Below are 22,077 nucleotides of genomic sequence, written 5' to 3' on the forward strand. Positions count from 1 at the left end.
AGTGCTGAGCATAAACTGTAAGATTCTTGTGAAAGCTGTATCTGCAAGGCTTAAGAGGGTGTTGGCTCAGGTTATTGCCAATGGCCAGTTATACACTAGTCCAGGGAGGACCATCCATGATGGGATTTTCTAAGTGAGATATTTGATCACTGTTGGAGCATTTTTACTTTGCACTTGCCTTTCTCTCCCTTGATCAAGAGAAAGCCTTGGACAGGGTTGATCACCGGTTTTTACTTGGCACCCTAACAGCTTTTGGTTTTGGCACGAACTTCATACGGTTAGTTGTGTTGCTCTGCAGCATGGCCCAGTGTCTCGTCAAAGTTAACGGTGCACTAACTGCTCCTATCGACTTCATAAGAGTATTCAGACAAGAGCTGTCCAATGTCAGGGCAGCTCTCCACCGTCGTGGTGGAACCTTTTCTGTCTACTTTGACAGAGATCACCGGCTTAACTCTGAAGGAGCCCGATATGAAAGAGACTCTTCCAGCATGTGCTGACGACATTTTTCTTACGAAGCTTTGACGATATTGAACGGTTACACGAGTGCCAAGAGGTATATTCTCGTGCGTCCTCCTCCGGATGAATTGAGAGAAATGCAGTGGGCTACTCGGTTTTGGTTTTGGCACGAGCTTCATTTGGTTAATTGGGTTGCTCTACAGTATGCTCCGGTGTCTCGTCAAAGTTGTCGGTGCGCTAACTGCTCCTATACACTTTAAAATAGGTATCAGGCAAGGGGTGTCCTATGTCAGGACAGATCTAACACCCTCATTGTGGAGCCTTTTCCGCGTCTACTTGACGCTGACTAAACTCTGAAGGGGCCCAGTATGAGAGTGACTCTCACCGCACATGCCAATGACATTCTCCTGTTTTTACAAAGTTTTGGCAAGATCGAACGGCTACACGAGTGCCAAGAGGTATATTCTCGTGCGTCCTCCTCCAGGATAACCTTTGTGAAGTGCAGTGGGCATCTTGTGGGGGAAGTGGGACAAAGCCCAGTTCCCCGAGTTGGCCAAAACACTGTTGTGGAGCAAACAATGTCTACGCCATTGCGGCGTGCTCCTGGAACCTGGGGATATAAACCGTTACATAATAATTGGCATCGTTTTGAAGAGGTGCTGAGCCCGCCCGAAGCGCTCTATGAAATACAAATCGAGGGCGTGGCTATGCACGACAGACATACAAATAATCCCTGGTGGGCAGTGTGGAACTGTTGTTCCTACCTGTACTTATGTCATAGTCATGCCAATACTACATTCTATCATACAAAAACAACTATATTTTTATATGTTATGTTTCGACTTGGGTCTAATTGTCCACGGTCAACTGACGTTGGTTGTAATTGGCCACGGTCCCTTACGTTACGGCAAGCTTCAGGGCCACTTCCTGGAGTCATGGAGTTTTGCCATTACTAGTACATTTCATAAAAGCGTGTTTTCAAAAGTTTTCTAAAATATTACTTATTTCTAAATAACCTGGGGGGCTGCAGTGCATCACACGGCTCTTTTGTATGGACATTACGGGCTATTCCACTCACGCAGATTCTCCACTTCTACAGGAGTGGCCTACAGACCAGGGATTTTCTCGTCACTACCCCGATGGATTAAACTCCCGGTCAGCATCAGAATTATCTCACGAGCCGCTGTTGAGGAACCCCAACACAGCACTATCTCTCTCTTGTTTAGGCCCAGCCATGGAGAAACGCTTGGTAGGCACGTGTCTCACGCGGGTGGGCGATCTGGTGAAATCAGGCACGGAGGGGCAGTGGGTTGTCCCTACCAAGATAGCTGCAATGATTGGAATGGACTCGGCTAGACTTGCTGCGAAGCTTGTGTATGAAGTACATAGTAAGGCTTTCGCAACAGGAGTGGGGAGCGTACCTGCCCTGAGTGCTGGCGACGAGTCTGCTAGCGGTGGCCGAGTGTCACCAAAGCTGAATATCGTCCCAGCAAAGGAAGCACTCAACTCTCTTCTTCAAAGCAGCACTTGGGGCACACACCTCAGGGAATGACCAGGAGGGGGTGCTTCTCAGATGTAGAGCGGAGGAAGCTGTTGCGCTCAAATGCTCCAATTCCATCATTAGCAAATAATAATGTCACGCAAAGGCCACGCTTTGGGGGAGACGATACCCTTGCATTGATCGCGTGAGGCCTCATTGGGAGCTCTTTTACTCCAATCCATCGTATATGCGCCAGGATGACCTGAACTGGAAGCATTGCCCATGGGACGGTGACCACCATGAACACATTTCTGGCACATTTCACAGAGACAAAAACAAAAATGTGTGTATCCTGTGGTGAGATCGAAACAGGAGCGGATCGATGTGCGCACTGCAAAACGCCTAGACTCACCTCTATAAGCTGCTACGAAATATCCTACTATAGGGGGAACGAGGGCACCAACGATATAGAAGGGTTGGTGAACAATGCTAAACTGGCTATCCATAGGGCTGGGGAATTTTCCATTGAAGGACATCGTTCAACCAAGCCACTGTCGCATCTTCAAAAGCCCCTAGGTTTTCTGCCAGAACGTGGCTAAATATTCCTCTAAGCTCGGTTGACGAAGAGGTGTCCCCATCCTTCTTGACGCCTTGGGCTAGAGGAGTGTGCTTTATGTTCGATTGCTGATGGAGGGGGGAGCTGAGTGTGAGGTTTCCGAGGTGTTTGTTGTTGTTGTGTTTGCACCGTGTAAATGTTGCGTCTCTTGTATTTAAAAAGCTAGAGAGAGCCCCCTCCAAAAAAAGCCGTAAAAATACCGACAGGATGAACGAAAGAAATCGATGAATCACTGAGTAATTTTTGAATGTTTCTTTTGATCTTACAAAAATAGAGGGAGAGACGGGGGGACGGGACGGGCGTGAAATCTATCGTGAAATATTTCATTTAAAAGGGGGGGGGGGGTTTACATAGAGCAAAGCATAAAAAAAGACAAAAAAAGACGAAGTGATGAACTAAGCAAAGTGCCGACTACACCGAGCATCTTCTTGTTTCCTCTGATCGTAAAAAAAGAGAGAGTGAAAGAGGGAGAGCGTGGGGGAGAGAGAGAGGGAGAGAGGGGAAATAGAGAGCTAGAGAAGGAGAGGGAGCGTGGGAGAGAGAAAGGGGGAGAAGGTTACAAGAGAGCTAGAGAAGGAGAGGGAGTGTGTGAGAGCGAGCGAGCGAGAGAGGGAGCAAGAGAGAGAGAGAAGGAGGGGTTTGAGATCTCATTTTTCAGTCCGTGGGTTTTCATCGCGCAGCGGAGACAGCGAGAAGCAAGGTGAGACACGCGGAGACACGGTGGGAGAGACACGGTGATATACGGTGGGAGACACGGTGGGAGAGACACGGTGATACACGGTGGGAGACACGGTGGGAGACACGGACGGACGGGGGGGCATGGGGGAGAGACACTTGGAGACACGGGGGAGACACGGGGTGGGGGGGGGGGGATTTGAGAGAAACACGGGGGGAGACACGGGGAGAGACGCGGTGGGAGACGCGCGGGGATATGCGGGGGAGAGACGGAGGGGGAGACACAGATACACGGGGAGACAGGGAGGGACATGGTGGGGGGGGGGGGGAACACGGGGAGATATACCGTGGGAGATACGGAGGGAGACACGGTGCGGCATGGCAGAGATATGGGAGAGACAGGGGAGACATGCGGTGAGACAAGGGGAGAGACACGGGGTGAGACACGGGGAGAGACATTGGAGATACACGGGAGAGACACGGGGAGACATGGGGTGAGACACGGGGAGAGACACGGGGAAAGACATGCGGAGACACGGGGAGACATGGGGAGGGAATAAGGGAGAGACAGGGGGGAGATACTGGGAGACACCGAGACACGGGGAGAGACACAGAGACAAGGGGAGAGATACTGGATGCGTGCATTGTGTTACTGTCTGGTTTTGGTTCCCGTGACAACCATCACCACCACCATCATCACGACCACCGTCATCACTATCATCACCATCATCACTATCATAATCACTATCATCACCATTACCATCATCATCATCATCGTCACCACCACCACCATTATTACTATCATCACGACCACCATTATCACCATCATCACCACCATCACCACCACAGTCTTCACGAACACCATCACGAACACCATCACCAACATCATCACCACCATAACGACTACAGTCACCACTACCATTATCATCATCACCACCATCATCATCATGACTTCTACCATCATCATCACCACCACCACCAAAATCATCACCCGACACCGTCACTACCATCACCATCGTCACCATCAGCATCAGCATGCAGCCCACGTCCCAAGCGTCACGTGACCGAGGAATTCCCCTCCTCCGTGCGTGCCGCTTAAATTAGCGGTGGGATGGTGGTGATGGTTATGATGATGATGATGGTGGTGGTGCTGGTGATGGCGGTGGTGATGATGGTGATGATGATCGGGGAAATGGTGGTGATGATAGTGGTGATGGTTGTGATGATGATGGTGATGTTGGTGGTGCTGGTGAAGGCGGTGGTGATGATGGTGGTGATGATCGGGGTGATGGTGGTGATGATAGTGGTGATGGTGGTTGTGGTGATGATGATGGTGCTGGTGCTGATGGTGGTGATGGTGTTGATGGTGATGATGGGGATGGTTTTGATGGTGATCATTGTGATGGTCATGGTCATGGCGGTGGTGCTGGTAGTGATGATGGTGATGATAAGGATGCTGATGGTGGTGATGATGGTGGTGAAGGTGGTGATGATGATGGTGATGATTATCGTGGTGTTGATGGTGGCGGTGATGATGGTGTTGGTGATAGTGATGAAGGTGATGGTCATGTGGATGGTGTTGATAATGGTGTTGGTGGTGATGATTGTGGTGATGATGGTGGTGATTATGGTGTTGATGGTGGTGTTGGTGGTGATGATGGTGGTTGTGATGGGGATGGTAATGGTGGTGATGGTAATGATGATGGTGGTGATAGTGATGATAGTGGTGATGATGGTGGTCGTGATGATGGCGCTATTGATGGTGTTGATGATGGTGTTGGCGGTGATGTTGGTGGTGATGTTGGTGGTGATGGTGATGATGGTGGTGATGATTGTGGTGGTGGTGATGGTGGTGATAGTGGTGGTGGTGATGATGACCGTATTGGTGATGATCATCATGATGATGGTGATGATGGTGGTGGTAGTGATAATTGTGGTGGTGATGATTGTGGTGGCGATGATTGTGGTGGTGATAATGGTGGTGGTGATGATTATGATGATGATCATGATGATGATGGTGGTGGTGATGATTGTGGTGGTGATGATTGTGGTGGTGCTGATGATGGTGGTGATGGTGAAGATGGTGGTGGTGATGAGGGTGGTGATTATGATGGTGATGTTGGTGGTGATGATGGTGGTGATGACAGTGAGGATGGTGTTGGTGGTGGTGCTGGTGATGATGGTGATGATGGTGATGATTGTGATGGTGATGTTGTTGGCGATGATAGTGGTGATGATAGTGAGGATGGTAGTGGTGGTGGTGAAGGTGATGGTCATTATGTTGGTGGTGAGGATGGTGGTGGTGATAATGGTGATGGCGATGATGTTGGTAATGATGGTGTTGGTGGTGATGATGGGGGTGATGATAGTGTTAGTGGTGTTGATGGTGGTGATAGTGGTTGATGGAGATGGTGGTGGTGATAATGGCGCTGATGATGGTGTTGATGATGGTGTTGGTGGTGATGTTGGTGGTGATGATAGTGATGATGGTGGTGGTGGTGGTGATAGTGATGATGGTGAGGATGGTGGTGGCGCTGATGATGGTGATGGTGATGATCGTGATGATGACGGTGATGGTGGTGATGGTGATGATGGTCGTGATGATTGTGGTGGTGGTGGTGTTGGTTTTGATAGTGGTGGTGGTGGTAATGATGATGACCGTGGTGGTGATGGTGGTGGTGATGGTGGTGATGATGATCATGATGATGATGGTAGTGGTGATGATTGTGGTGGTGATGATGGTGGTGGTGATGGTGGTAGTGATGAGGGTGGTGATGATAGTGAGGATGGTGGTGGTCGTGGTGAAGGTGATGGTGATGGTAATTATGTTGGTGGTGAGGATGGTGGTGGTGATAATGGTGATGGTGATGATGGTGGTAATAAAGGTGTTGGTTGTGATGATGGTGGTGATGATAGTGTTAGTGGTGTTGATGGTGATTATGGTGGTGATGATTGTGGTGGTTATGGTGGTGATAGTGGTGGTGGTGTTGATGATGATCTAGATGGTGGTGGTGATGATATTGGTGGCGGTTATGGTGGTGATGATGATGGTGATGTTGTTGATAGTGGTGATGGTGGTGGTAATGATTGTGGTGGTGATGGCAATGGTGGTGTCGATGATGGTGGTTATGTTAAAGACAGCAATGATGTTGATTATGGTGGTTGTAATGATGATGGTGGTTGTGTTGATCGTTATGATCATGATGGTGGTAGTCATCATGGTGGTCGTGAGGATGATGGTGATGATGGTGGTGATGGTGACGGTGGTGATGGTGGTGATGATGATGGTGGTGGTTATTATTTTGGTGGTGCTGATGGTGGTGATGGTAATGATGGTGATCGTGGTGGTGATGGTAGTGATGATGATGTTGGTGATGTTGGTGATGATGGCGATTATGGTGATGATGTTTGTGATGATGGTGGTGGTGATGATTGTAGTAATGAAGGCGATGATGGTGATAATGATGGTGGTGATGGGTGGCAACAATGGTGGTGATGGGGTTGGTGTTGATCGTGATGATGATGATGGCGATGGTGGTGATAATGATGGTGGTGATGGTGATGATGGTGGTGAATGATGGTGGTGGTGGTGATGATGGTGGTAATGATGATCGTGTGGTGGTGATGGTGATGATGGTGGTGATGAAGGTGGTGATGATGTTGGTAATGATGATCGTGATGATGATGGTGTCTTAATGATGGTGGTGATCGTGGTAGCGATGATGGTGGTGATGCTGGTGTTGGTGATGATGACCTGGTCTGGAGTGATTGTAAGGCATGGTCCAGATCAGCTCAATAACAACGGTAGGAGGCTGATATATTTTTGTGCAGCTCATGGGCTTTTAATTACCAACACACTGTTCCGGCATCGGCGCATCCACACAACATCATGGATGCATGCCGGGTCTAAGCAAGAACATCTGCTGGACTACATAGTGACCGATCAGCGGATGCGAGACCCATGTCCTTGACACCAGGACCTACCGTGGAGCTGATCTGCCCTCTGACCATCGACTAGTCATCTGTAAGATGCGCCTGCCATTCTTCCACTCCGGTGGTGGGTGTACACCCAGGACCCCATTCCAACCTAAGGTGGGCCTGGTCTCAGTTAGCTGATGAAAGTTGCAAGCGAGAATTTCATCATCGCTTGTGGCTAGGGTTGGCATCGTCCCCCAATCCTCCTGATGTCGAGGGTAAATGTGCGAGATTTAGGACCGTGACTCATGCAGCTGCCATGGCTGCTTTGGGTACGCGGTCCAGACCTCCCCAGAGACCCTGGCTGACAGATGGTTGAGAAAAAGCGACAGGCCCACTCTAATCCTCTGCAGCATCCCACGTCAGAGAATGAGGAGGCTTACTGCAGCCTTCGCTCGGAGGTTAGGAGATCCCTGAGGCACTGCAAGGATGGGTAGTGGTCGCTGGTTGTTGAGGATATGGAGTCCTCCTCAATGGCCCGCGATCATAAATCCCGATTTAACTCCATCAAAAAGGTAACCTGCAGCACCACACCTATTACCATCATTAGGGGAAAGAAAGTTGATCCAATCTCAGACCCCCAGGAACAGGTTGTCAGATTTGCTGCGCATTTCTGTGAGGTCCTGGGGGAGGGGGAATCCCTCAGCTTGGAAAACATCATGGGACAAAGTGGGGATGACCCTGCTGAAGCTGCGGTGCCTCAAATTTTTGAAGAATTCACACTCTGTGAGTGGCTGGCTGAGGTGCCATCTGTTGAATGAGTAATAAATGCGATCCAGAGTCTGAGACCAGGAAAGGCACCAGGCAGAGATGATCTTCCAAGAGAAATGCTGAGGGATGGTGGCGTTTGTGCACAGACTGCCCTACATGACATTATAACAGCAGTCTGGACAACTGTATGGGTTTCGCAGGACGGGAAGGATGCCTTGGTGGTCCCCCTCTTTAAGAAGGGGGACCGTGCAGGGGCATCTCACTCCTCAGTATGCCGGGAAAGGTCCTGGCAAGGATTATTCCACGTCGCCTTGCTAGGCACGCTGAGGAGAGGCTTGTGGAGCCTCAATGTGGATTCAGGGTGGGGCGGTCTTGCACGGATGCCATATTGTCTGTCCGGCTGCTACAGCAGATGTGTAGAAAATTCCAACGAGACCTACATCTCTGCTTTTTTGACCTGGTCAAGGCCTATGATACCATTAGTAGGCCTGGTCTCTGGGTTGTTCTTCGTGCTTTCGGAGTCCCTGACCCTCTGCTCACGATCATTAAGGACCTTCATGATGGTGAGCGGGCCCGGGTAAAATTACGTGGCCGGGAGTCGAAGCCATTCGCTGTACACCTTAGGGTGCGACAGGGATGTCCTCTGGCTCCCATACCAGAGGAATTTCCATCTGGTACAGATATAATGGGAGGCTGATCGATGCCCAGGTGCGGTAAAGGGATGGCTCCCTTTTGCTCAACCATGTTATGTATGCCGATGATCTGGTGATTGCTGCTCACTCAGAGGAGGAGTTGAAGGTGCTGCTGCTAAACCTGGAGCTTGCCACCAAGAGGTGGGGCCTTACCATCAGCCCCACCAAAACTAAGCACGTGCCAGGGTATTTTGTACCATCGGGCACTCCACCCCCACAACTCCAAATCGGTGATGGGGCAGTTGTGGAGAGAGTGTAGAGTTTCCCATACCTGGGCAGTGTGCTCATTACCAGCTCCGGTTTAACAGCAGAGGTCTCACTCCGAATCAGTCGAGAACCATTATCTTTTCATGGGTTGCGTAACGCTGTGTGGAAGCTACCTGGTCTGTCGCTCTGCACGAAGCTTCGTGGCTTCTCGGCACCAGTCATTCCCTCCCTTCTCTACGCTTGCGAAACCTGGACCCCCCTAATGGAACATCTTCGCCGGTTACAAACATTTAGGCAGGCCTGCCTACGATGCATCCTGGGTTTAACCAGGCTGGATTGTGTGAGGAACCCACAAATCCTTGAAAGATCTGGACAAAGTCCCATCGATGAGCTCCTCCAGCAGGCAAGGCTGCTTTGGCTGGGCCATGTAGCCCGCATGCCAAGTCACCGCATGCCTAAACAGCTTTTGTTCGGCCGGATCGAGGGGGCTAACGGGCGTGTGATAAAGGACTCTTTCACAGTGTCGATCTCCGTTGTCCTTTATTTGGGTTCGTGTAAATCTCGCTCCCACGGCGTCCTTGCTCAGGCCCGCGTCTCCTCCGTCGAGCTCTCCACAGCCACACTGCTGCTCCGCCCTGCAGCCACACTGCTGCTTTGCTCTGCAGCCACCCTGCTGCTCCGCTCTGCAGCCACACTGCTGCTCCGCTCTCCAGCCACACTGCTGCTCCGCTTCTCCTCGCTTACTGCCAGCCTTCCACAGCCCTCTAGCCCCCCTGCACCCGGACACCGATGGCCGACAGTGCCGAGGTCTCCCAACACGTGGCGATCGCGCCACCCTCCCAGTACTGCCCAGCGTGGCCTCCTCCCGTTTCCACTCCGTCTTCTCTCCCTGATCCCTTCCGGTTCTCTCCCTAAATCCTCTCCCCCACGTGACCCTAACTGCTCCCTCTCCTCACGTGACCCAGACTCTGCCCCCCTCAAACCTTGCTCGCATTACACGACCCCCTCCCCCTGATGAAAAACCCAGCCGTCCCCGGCTGCAACAGAACAAAATAATGTGAGCAACTTTCAACCATCGGGCATCACCGGACAACGGAGATTATAACAAGATGATAACAAAGAACAACAAGAACAAGAACAACAATCAACGAAAGGAAAGGGATTTAGAACGCGTGCGGGTCGCCGGCCCGTCCCGAACGGGCGGCGGCCCCCCCACAGACCGAGAACGCGACGGGGTTTTAAGAGCGATGGGATTAGAACCGCCCGCCGCTGTTGGAGGCCGGTCAATGCCAAGGTCCCGTTCCCCGGAGAGACCCGAGTCCGGGGTCTCCCGCAACCGTGTCTGTAGTGGGGTTGGAGGGGCAGCGGGGTCAAGTGTCCCTGTCGCCGTGGTAGGCCCACCCAGAGCAGGATTCTCTGCATCCGCCTGTGTCATGGCCGGTTCGTCTGTAGAAGGCACGACAGGCGCGCTTGCATGGTCAACAGGCAAAGGCAGAGGTGCGTCGGATGCAACAGACACCGGCAAGGCAACATCAGGAGATGACGCATCCATCAGCGGGGCCACGTAGGGTTTCAACCGAGACGTATGGACGTACCAGCGCCGCGATCCGAACCGAACACGCGCGGACTGCGGGTTAGGAACCTCAATAAGCTTAACCGGCCCCTGCCATGGTTTGTGCAGCTTAGGGGAGGTCCCCGCCCGCACCTGCGGGCAGTGCAGCCAGGCTATGTCCCCCACTCGCCAGGGGCATTTCCCATTCGAGCGCCAAGCGCAACGTTTGTTCCGGGCCTGGGTCTTGGCAGTAGCCAATCGGGCCCCCTCCCATGCCTCGGTGACGCGTCGAACAGTGTCTTGAATGTACTCGGGGAGAGGCTTAACATGACCCTTCGCCCCCGTACCCAGCTGTACGTCCACCGGCGGCACATTCTCGCGGCCGTACATTCTCGCGGCCGTACATTAGAAAAAATGGAGAATACCCTGTCGACGCATGAGGCGTCATCCGATATGCGGAGAGTACCCCAGGGATATGCAAATCCCAATCAGCTTGTTTCTCACTATGAGATCTCTTTTACCAGTGGTAAAATATAGTAGTAGGTTTTTACCCTTTTAAACTGGTACAAAACTGACACCTTTATTCAAGGCATCATGTTTGCAATAACCACAACACAAGTAGTCAAAAAAGCAAACAAAAAGAAGCAACTCTGATAATGATAATAATATGCACTGTCCTTGAAGTTGATTGGTCCACACCCGAGACGGCTTTCTTTAGAGCCTAGTCCCCATTGGTGTTGGACCAGATGACACCAGAAGGTGTACAACTCAAACACAGTGCAATATCAGAGTATTGAGAGCTCGGGGTAAGCATTTACACTATGAGATCTCTTTTACCAGTCAGTTTTGTACCAGTCTAAAAGGGTAAAAACCTACTACTATAGCTTGTTTCTCATTAACCGTGTGACATAGCATGGCCGACAGCGTCCGATTAAGCCGTTCCACTATGCCATCCGTCTGCGCACACTTCCGCCAACAATTTAGAAGAAAAATTTCGCCCTTGATCCGTGAGCAGCCTTTCCGGTGCCCCTTTATCCATTACATATCCAAACAGGAAGGCGTCCGTGATAGACGCCGCCGACTGGTCGGGTAAGGGCCAAGCCATCGGCCAGCGGGAAAGATATTCCACCCCGACCAGCAAAAATGTATTGTCCCTAGCGGATGGCGGGAAGGGTCCCAAAATATCCAATGCCACAAACTCGTTAATCCGAGACACCTGTATAGACTGCACTGGCGGCACATATGGGTTTTTAGGCGGCTTCCGCCGGGCACACTCGGAACACGCCCGAATGTGTCCGATGACATCCGTCATCATGCCGTGCCAGAAGTAGTCTCGCTGCAACGTCAACAAGGTTTTCTGCACCCCGAGATATAATAGAGTGTCGCAGTGCAGAGTCCGAATCAATTTGTACCGTAACGACGACTGTACTACCAGACGCCAGCGATCGTGCAACCCCTCCCTCCACATCAGCAACCCATCCCGGAGAGCGGCCCCCGGCGTCCCACTGGACAGCAGTCCCCCCGTTCCCTTCGCAGCCCGACTCCGTAAGGCCCCCAGCGAGTCATCAAGCAACTGCTCGCGAATCCATACCGAGCGCGGCAGGTTCAGAACCCCATCGGCCGGTCCCGGGCATACGGGAGCCTTGGGCACCTCGACAGCTGACACAACAGGCTGAGGGGGTTGCTGAACCCGCGTACACCTATTCGTACCCGAAGCACAAGCGCAAGGGGACCCCTGCGGCAACCTGGAGAGTGCATCCGCGTTCGCGTGACGCGACCTCTTCCGGTACTGAATTTCGAAGGAAAATTCCTGCAGAGTTTCCAACCATCGTGCCAGTTGGCCAGATGGTTGGTCAACTCTCAGGGCATATTGCAAAGCCGCATGGTCCGTCCGAACAATAAACGACCGGCCGTATAGATACGGGCAATATTGGCTGAGAATGTAGACAATAGCCAATAGTTCGCGGCGAGTAACGCAGTAGCGGGTCTCTGCCGAAGACAGCACGCGGCTACCTTAGGCTACCACGCGTTCCACGCCGCCCTTGGACTGTGACAGAATGGCCCCGATCCCGGTGTCACTAGCGTCCGTATCCAGAATAAAAGGGCGATCAAAATCCGGATAGTCCAATGTCGGCGCCGTCGCCAAACGATCACGTAGGCCTTCAAACGCCGCTTACTCCGGCGGTCCCCAGCTGAACCTCTGGCCCTTCCCCGTAAGGAGGTGCAAGGGCCTAGCGATCATAGCAAAGTTCGGAACGAACCTGTGATAATATGAAGCGAACCCAAGGAAGCGACGTACGTCCCCCACTGAGGCCGGGGTTGGCCAGTTGCGAACGCACGCCGTCTTCTCTGGGTCCATGGCCACCCCGTCCGCACTGACTATGTGTCCCAAATAGCGCACGGATTGTTGCAGTAGGTGACACTTTTTGGGTTTAAATTTCAAATTGGCGGAGCGCATCCTAGCAAACACCGCTTCCAATCTCTGTAGATGTTCTTCAAACGTGCGGCTAAAGACGATAACATCGTCTAAATATATCAAACATGTCTCCTACTGCAGACCCGTTAACACCAGCTCCATCAACAGCTGAAAAGTGGTGGGGGCAGCATTCAAGCCCATCGGAAGACAATTAAACTGAAATAAGCCCTGCGGCGTACGGAAAGCCGTCTTTTCCCTCGAGGACTCATCCAGGGGAAGCTGCCAGAATCCCGAGGATAGATCAAGCGTAGAAAAAAATTTCGCCCCGGACAAGGCATCGAGGGAATCATCCATACGCGGCAGGGGGTACGCGTCTGCCACGTACACTTTGTTTAATTTGCGAAAATCGACACGAAATCGCAATTTCCCATCCTTTTTCTTCACAAGGACCACCGGCGCGCCCCACGGACTGTTAGACGGGGAAATTATGTCAGCAGCCAGCATATCCTCCACTGCGCCGCGAACATGATTCCGCTCCGTCGGGCTCAACCGATGCGGGTTCATCCGAATCGGAGCGGCATCCCCCGTATCAATGTGGTGGGAGAGCAAGGAGGTGCGTCCCAAATCAAAATCATCCGAGCTGAAAACGTCGGAATAGCTTGGCAAGAGCGCGCGAAGCGCGGACCGTTGTTCCCCAGTCAGGAATGAGTTTTCCCCGCACAACTCGGCAACCCACCGATCATCCTGCCCCGTGGGGGCCAAAACCCCCCCTACCAGGTCCCGGCGGCCCCGGTCGTCATGGGCCGTGAAAGCAGTCGTGGCGTGAGCCAAAACCATTCCGGCCGGTACGCAAACATTATCCGCACTCCCATTCAGCACTTGTAAAAATGGAGGCTGACCCGGCCGGACAATCATCTGTGCCACCCCAAGCGCCGAGCCGCCCGTTATAGCCGTGGATGGCGATAACAAAACACCCGCCGCTCCCTCAACGCCAGGCACTGGTTTCTGATACCTCAACGGAATAAGCATCTGCGAACCAGGTGGAATATCAACAGATACCTCGGACAGCGCCTGCACCTGGCAGACAGGGGCAGAGTCGCCCCAGGGCGACGGCAAGAACGAAATTTTCCGACCCCCTGGCAATTCAATGCAATTATGATTCACCCTTTTTTGAATGGGCATTCTTGCCAGGAAATCGGTCCCCAACAAACAGGGCACCGCGAGGGACCTGGAAATCAAAATGGTCCCCGAAGCCGACACCCCCCCAATCGATATGTTGGCGTCCACCTGGCCCACAATGCCCATACTTCCCCCGTTCGCCGCTATGCAAGAGTCATAAACCGGTCGCACCCTTCCCGGCGGAATGCCTAAGAGATGAAAAATGACGTCTGAGATAATGGTCGCGGACGCACCTGAGTCCACCAAAATGCGCACCTCGACCCCCTAAATAGAACCAGGCACAGTGGACGACCCAGTAGCGGCCGCAACCACCCTCCATGCCAATTTCCGCCACTGCGTCAGCGAGCGACACGGGTCGATCGGCGGCCCCCTGTTGTTAATGACACACGGACCGCGCGGCGATGGTGATGCATGAGGTGACAGGCCTTGCCGGGTGTCTGATCTGAACCGACTTGCCTGTCCTGGATGGTCCTTTCGTGTCACGTCCGTGGCAGAGGCCTCCTGCTGGGGCGGCCCCGGGATGCGAGCCCAACAAACCCTGGCGAAGTGGCCCTTACGGCCGCAGCGGAAACACTCTAAGTTGTTTCGGCGCGCAGCACCCCCTCTGTCCCGACGCTCCCGCGTCGGCGGCCCGGAGCGCACCCCCGCTCCCCCTCGAGCCGGCCACTGGGCGAACGCGGCCGTCAACTCCTGCGGACCCCTGTCGTCAGGAACGTAGACAGCCTTCTTGGGGTCCCACCCTGTAGCACCGCCTTCGACGATGGGGCCCCCCGTCCAAGCCGACACCTGTTTCCACCATCGAAGGTTAAATTGGGCATCCAAGCACTTAGCCGCAACACGGGATGTCAACTTATCATGTCCGCACACCGGCATGGGGATCCCCAAGTCCCTAGATAACTCCAGCATCTTGCCCAATATGAGGGGTTCCAACAAATCAGGCTCCGTTTCAGGATACACAGCCATAGCTAGTTCCAGAACGGCGCCTCGGAATGCCACCGGCGATTCTTCCGGCGCCCGTTGCCGCTGTACGAATCTGCGATGAGCATCGTCCGGAGGCTCATCCGCGTCTGCCATTTCTTCAAAGACCCCCTGTAGCGTCCTCTTCTTTTTGGCCTTGATGGAGTGGAAGAACCTGATGGACTCGTCGTCGAGAAGTGTTGGCAGGACTTCCAGGGCCTCCGCGTCCGCCCATTTGGCGGATCGTACAGCCGCTTGAAAACGGCAGGCGAACGCGCTCCAATCTCCGCCGATGGACATCTCTTTAACAGTTGTTAGATGATGGCTGCGGGTCCTTGCTCCGCCGTCCTCCGTCGATGATGACTCGTGCGGCAGCGACAAGATGGCGTCACTCCGCAACGTGTTCAAGATGGCGGCTCCCCCCGGTGGAGGGCGTAAGATGGCGGCTTCCCGCCGTTCCTCCTCGGCCATGCCCAAGATGGTGGCTTCGTGCCACGTGGTGGAGAGGGCTGACGGCGTCGGCAAGGCCCCGGCCCACTGTTCCCTGCTGGGCCTCTCCGAAGTCGTCGCAGGCGTCACGAGGTCGCACAACTGCGCCACCACCGCTTTCAGTGCCTCCAGTTGGGCCGTCACCTGTCGCCATCCTTCGTCGGCGTCCACTTGCGCGGATGGACCCACCGAAGCGGCAACGTCCTGCACCCCCGGACCGTCGCTCATCCCTGCGTCACTTCCCCCCTCCATCGTCGGTAGCGCCACCGCCGGAGGGAGGTCGTCTTCAGAAGATGCTGCAGAAGATGGTGCAGGGACGTTTTTTCTTCTGAGCTGTTTAGACATGCCGTTTCACTTCTGACACCAGTGTAATAAAGGACCCTTTCACAGTGTCGATCTCCTTTGTCCTTTATTTGGGTTCGTGTAAATCTCGCTCCCACGGCGTCCTCGCTCAGGCCCGCGTCTCCTCCGTCGAGCTCTCCGCAGCCACACTGCTGCTCCGCCCTGCAGCCACACTGCTGCTCCGCTCTGCAGCCACACTGCTGCTGCGCTTCTCGCTTACGGCCAGCCTTCCACAGCCCGCTAGCCCCCCTGCGCCCGGACACCGATGGCCGACGGTGCCGAGGTCTCCCAACACGTGGCGATCGCGCCACCCTCCCAGTACTGCCCAGCGTGGCCTCCTCCCGTTTCCACTCTGTCTTCTCTCCCTAAATCCTCTCCCCCACGTGACCCTAACTCCTCCATTTCCTCACGTGACCCAGACTCCGCGCCCCTCAATCCTTGCTCGCATTACACTGGGTTTAACCAGGCGGGATTGTGTGAGGAACCCACAAATCCTTGAAAGAGCTGGACAAAGTCCCATCGGTGAGCTCCTCCAGCAGGCAAGGCTGCACTGGCTGGGCCATGTAGCCCACATGCCAGGTCACTGCATGCCTAAACAGCTTTTGTTCGACCGGATCGACGGGGCTAACGGGCGTGGCACGGGCTAGAGAAGAGATGGAGTGATGTGGTACAGGAGGATGTGGAGCTGAGTGGACTTGCCGATGACTGGTACCAGTGGTGTCAAGATCGGCCTCTGTGGAGGAGGCTTGTGAAGGACGCTACTGGGCAGTTGGAGGCAGTTGCCCTCCAACAACAACGGAGGGACGGAGGAGTGACGCTCACAACAACGACCAGAGCGCCGGGTGGCTAAAGCACAGCAAGTTGGCACAGTAAGGGGCACAGGTGTTCCATCAGCCAGTCATCTTAGTCAGTCGACCCGTGGCACCTGGGTCTGCCCTGTGACCTCCTGCCAGCGGGCGTTCGACACTTCACGTGGCCTCGGGGTGCACATAGCCTGGCACAAGCGTGTGGTGACGTCACCGCCATTTAGTGGTGAATGGCGGTTGTTGTTGTTGTTGATGATTACGGTGGTCACAATGATGGAGGTGGTGATGGTGATGATGACGATGGTGATGATGAGGATGGCGATGATGACGATGGTGATGATGAGGATGGCGATGATGTCGGTGATTGTGATGATGATGTTGGTGATGGTGGAGATGATGGTGATATTGATGGTGGTAGTGATAATGATGTTAATGATAGTGATGATGATTCATGTGATGATGATCTTTGCGATGCTGGTTGTGATGGTGATGATGATGTTAGTGACGGCTGTGATGATGTTGGTGATGATGATGATGGTGGTTATTGTGGTGGGTAGTGTTGAGTCTATGGATAGTTGAGTCTTTGGGTAGTGTTGAGTTTTTTGGTATTGTTGAGTTTTTGCGAAGTGTTGAGTCTATGGGTAGTGTTGAGTCTATGGGCAGTTTTGAGTCTATTAGTAGTGTTACGTTTCATCTTCTTGGTTCTTTCGGTAAAGTCACGTAGAAGGGAAGTAATAAAATAATAAAAATAAAACAATAAAATAATTCTCACGACGTTTCGGCCACAACGCAAGAAGCCGTCCTCAGGTGAAGACCAGGTCTGTCAGGGAAACAGCGTCTGAATCAAACGCTGTCTCCCCGACAGACCTGGTCTTCACCTGAGGACGGCTGCTTGCGTTGTGGCCGAAACGTCGTGAGAATTATTTTATTATGTTTTATTTTTATTATTTTATTACTTCCCTTCTACGTGACTTTACCGAAAGAACCAAGAAGATGAATCCCTGCAGTCACGAAAGCTTTAAATCGAAATTTAGTGTTAATTTTATTGGTACTTTCGGTAAAGTCATGTAGATAGAAAATTAATAGATCACGACGTTTCTATCGCAACACAAGCAACCGTCATCAGATGAGACAAACACAACAGGACAACTGCTGTCTCACCTAATGACGGTTGCTTGTGTTGCGATCAAAACGTCGTGAACTAGTCATTTTCTATCTACGTGACTATACTGAAAGAACCAAAGAGTATGGATTCCTGCAGTCACGAAAGCTTCAAATCAAGAGTTATTGGTAGTGTTGTGTGTTTGGGTATTGTTGAGTTTATACGAAATGTTGAGTCTGTGGGTAGTGTTAAGTCTATGGGTCAGAGGTGGGACAAAGTCATTGTTATGCAAGTCCAAGTCGAGTCGCAAGTCATCAAATTCATGACTCGAGTCTGACTCGAGTCCAAGTCACATGACTCGAGTCCACATCTCATAGGTGGGACAAAGTCATTGTTATGCAAGTCCAAGTCGAGTCGCAAGTCATCAAATTCATGACTCGAGTCCAAGTCACATGACTCGAGTCCACACCTCTGCTATGGGTAGTGGTGAGTTTTTGGGTATTGTTGAGTTTATGCACAGTGTTAAGTCTATGGGTATTGTTGAGTCTATGGGTATTGTTAAGTTTACTTGCAGTTTTGTTTCTGTGGGCAGTGTTGAGACTATGGGTAGTGTTGAGTCTATGGGCAGTGTTGAGTCTATTGGCAGTGTTGAGTCTATGGGTAGTGTTGAGTCTGTGGGTAGTATTGAGTTTTTGGCTATTGTTGAGTTTATGCGCAGTGTTGAGTCAATGGCTATTGTTGAGTCTATGGGTAGTGTTGAGTCTATGGTCATTGTTGAGTCTATGGCTAGTGTTGAGTCTATTGGCAGTGTTGAGTCTTTGGGCAGTGTTGAGTGTATGGGTAACATTGAGTTCATGGGTAGTGTTGAGTCTATGGGTAGTGCTGAGTTTTTGGCTATTGTTGTGTTTATGCACAGTGTTGAGTCAATGGGTATTGTTGAGTCTATGGGCAGTGTTGAGTCTATGGGTAGTGTTGAGTCAATTGGCAGTGTTGAGTCTTTGGGCAGTGTTGAGTCTATGGGTAACATTGAGTTCATTGGTTGTGTGGAGTCTGTGGGTAGTGTTGAGTTCATGGGCAGTATGCATGTTTGTTGAACTTATTTCACAGCATACGTAGCCAACCACACTAAATGTAGGTGCGGGGGGAAGGACAACAAACTAAACACAACAACAAGAAGCAGTTCTAAAGAAATTAGTTTGTCAATTTAGATTTGTCGTTTAGTGTATAGTAGTGCAATGTAAAGTGTAGTATACATATGTATATTAGTGTAGTATAGTGTAAATTAGTGTCGAATATAGTCGTGTAGTGTATAGTGTATTGCATAGTAGTGTATAGTGTAGTGTTTATAAGTGTAGTGTGTCTAACCAGCTAGTTGTACCTCAGGCTTGTTCCATCTGGCCCGGTCCTGGAAGCTATAGCTGCATACCTGCACGCAGGCAGCTCAGGATATTGGTCGTTCCCTCACTAGACCGAAGCAGCAGTGAAGTCCGGCAGCACCCTAAGTGACTGAGCAGCCCTATTCAGGATCACACTGCTCACCTCCGTAGTGAGGAAAGGGTTAGAAAAGGTACCCTAAACATTGCCTGCTTCAAAACATCCTGGCCAGCCTACCGCTGCTGGCGGGTTCCCATACTTGCGGTCGAAAAACAAAAAGAAAAACAAATGAAATGAAAAAGACCAAAGTGATACCACTCACTGTTGGTGCCTGGAATGTGCGCACTTTGATGGACACATCTGGATCAAAAAGACCTGAGAGACGCACCGCCCTCGTGGGCAGAGAGCTCGCCAGATACAATGTGGATGTTGCTGCCCTCAGTGAGACCCGACTGGCCAATACTGGACAGGTTACTGAAGTGGGTGCCGGTTACACATTCTTCTGGAGCGGACGAGGCCAGGAGGAGAAACGTGATGCTGGTGTTGGTTTTGGAGTAAAAAACCACCTGGTCAACAAACTGGCAAGCCAACCCAAGGGGATAAACGACCGATGAATGACCTTAAAGCTTCACCTATTGGGTGAAAAGGAGGCCACCATCATCAGTGCCTATGCCCCTACCATGACCAAATCTGACGAGATCAAAACCAAGTTTTATAATGACCTGGAAGTCATTATTGCTGCCACAGCCAGCTCGGACAAACTCCTGATACTTGGTGACTTCAACGCCAGAGTTAGAAGTGACCATCAATCATGGAATGGCGTCATAGGTGCACATGGCATTGGAAAATGTAACAGCAACGGTCTTCTACTGCTGAAAACATGCTCTGAATTTGACCTGCTCATCACCAACACGATATTCCAACTACCAAAGCGCAAGAAAACTTCATGGATGCATCCTCGATCACACCACTGGCACTTGATTGACTACGTCATCATGAACAGGAGCGACCGGCACGATGTCAGGGTGACCAAGGTAATGTGTGGTGCTGAATGTTGGAATGACCATCGTCTCATCATCTCCAAACTTAACATCTGGATTAATCCTCCCAGACGCCCACAAGGAAAAAGACGTGTCAAGCGTCTTAACATCACTCGCCTACAGCAGGAACACACCAGACTGGCCTTTGTTGAGGCTCTAGACCATCACCTGGAGTCTCTAAGATTTGAGCACACAGACGCTGAGGCAGACTGGACTGCTCTCAAGACCGTGGTGCATTCTACACCCCTTGAATCACTTGGTGTCCCCATACGTATACATCAAGATTGGTTTGATGAAAACGATGCAGAAATCCGAGCACTCCTTGACGAAAAACACCACCTGCATGAAGCATATCTGAATGACAGCAGCTCAAGCTTAAATAAATCTGCCTTCTTCAACATTCGCAGGGTTGTCCAGCGGAGACTCAGAGTCATGCAAGACACCTGACTGTGCGCAAAAGTAGAGGAGATTCAATCCTACGCTGACAGTAACAACACCAAGTGCCTCTATGATGCACTCAAGCAGGTCTATGGTCCGCAACACTCAGGAACTTCACCTCTCCTGAATGCACATGGAACAACAATCCTCACAGAGAAGGACAAAATACTTGCAAGGTGGGCTGAACACTTCAGCGTAGTCCTCAACCAGCCAGCATGCATAAATGAGGAGGCAATTGCGAGACTGCCTCAAGTTGAAATAGACCAGTCCTTTGCTGTTCTTCCATCCATTGAGGAAACCAGCAAAGCCATAAGCCTCCTCTCATAAGGCAAAGCTCCAGGGTCCGATGCCATTCCAGCAGAAATCTACAAGGCTGGAGGGCCTCGCTTAGTCGAGAAACTGACCGACCTCTTCCAGTCTCTGTGGAAATTAGAAGCCGTTCCCCAGGAGTTCAACGATGCCTCTATAATCCATCTCTATCAGAGGAAAGGCAATCGGCAGGACTGCGACAACCATAGAAGCATCCCCATACTATCAATCGCTGGCAAAATATTGGCAAGAATCATTCTGAACCGCCTAATTGTCCACCTAGACCAGGGTCTGCTACCTGAGAGTCAGTGTGGTTTCAGAAAAGACCGTGGAACCACTGACATGGTATTTATTTCCCGGCAGTTACAGGAGAAATTCCAAGAACAAAATGTTGATCTATATATGCTTTCGTTGATCTAACAAAAGCATTCGACACAGTCAGCCGGGAGGGCCTATGAAAAATAATGACCAAGTATGGGTGTTCAGACAAGTTCATTGGCATCGTGCGCAACTCTTCTATATGGGTGCGAAGCCTGGACAGTTTACCAGCGCCATGCCAAGAATTTTAATCATCTCCACTTGAGTTTTCTGAGGAAACTGCTGAGGATCAAGTGGCAAGACAGAATCCCTGACACGGAAGTCCTCAGCAAGGCCAATATCCCCATCATCTACACCTTGCTTGCGAAGGCACAGCTTAGATGGACTGGCCACGTGACCAGAATGCCCTGCGCGAGACTTCCAAAACAAGTCTTCTTTGGCGAGCTGAAGAATGGCAAGCGAGCACAAGGTGGCCGCAAAAAGCGCTACAAGGACATCCTTAAAGCTTCCTTGAAGAGCTTTGGATTCGACCTGAAAAGCTGGGAATCCCTAGCACAGGACCGACCTGCCTGGAGAAGAAAAGTACAGGACGGTGCAGTCCTCTGTGAGAGTAGGAGAAGCTCCTGTGCTATCTTAAAAAGGCAGCAGCGCAAATCTACCAGTGAAGGACTTGTGGCTGCACCTCAGAGCTCTACATCCTCCCTGACCTGTCCAGTGTGCCACAGATAATTCCGGGCTCGGATTGTCCTGTTCAGCCATCTGCGCACTCATCAAAACCCAACAAAATGACAAACGTGCCATGGTCATCATCAACTATGGACGAACAAGAAGAAGAAGCAGTGTATAACAGTGTAGTGTTTTAGTGTCGCGTATAGTGTATTGTGTAGTGTATTGTATAGCAGCATAAAATAGTGTAGTGTATAGTATAGTGTATAGTGAGGTG

The 22,077-nt window shown here is 51.6% G+C and overlaps 1 protein-coding gene across 1 annotated transcript in view; it reads left to right on the top strand.

Moving 5' to 3' along the window:
• The first annotated feature begins 3,247 nt into the window (after nucleotides 1-3,247).
• The window catches only part of LOC144952673 (voltage-dependent calcium channel gamma-5 subunit-like), a 36,035-nt gene continuing 17,205 nt past the window's right edge, over nucleotides 3,248-22,077 (top strand). Inside the window, exon 1 of the mRNA XM_078883148.1 lies at nucleotides 3,248-3,296. The gene's annotated coding sequence lies outside the window, so the exon portion shown is untranslated. The remainder of the gene's footprint in view (nucleotides 3,297-22,077) is intronic.

Source organism: Lampetra fluviatilis, chromosome 69 (assembly GCF_964198595.1).
Source record: "Lampetra fluviatilis chromosome 69, kcLamFluv1.1, whole genome shotgun sequence".
Lineage (NCBI taxonomy): Eukaryota > Metazoa > Chordata > Hyperoartia > Petromyzontiformes > Petromyzontidae > Lampetra > Lampetra fluviatilis.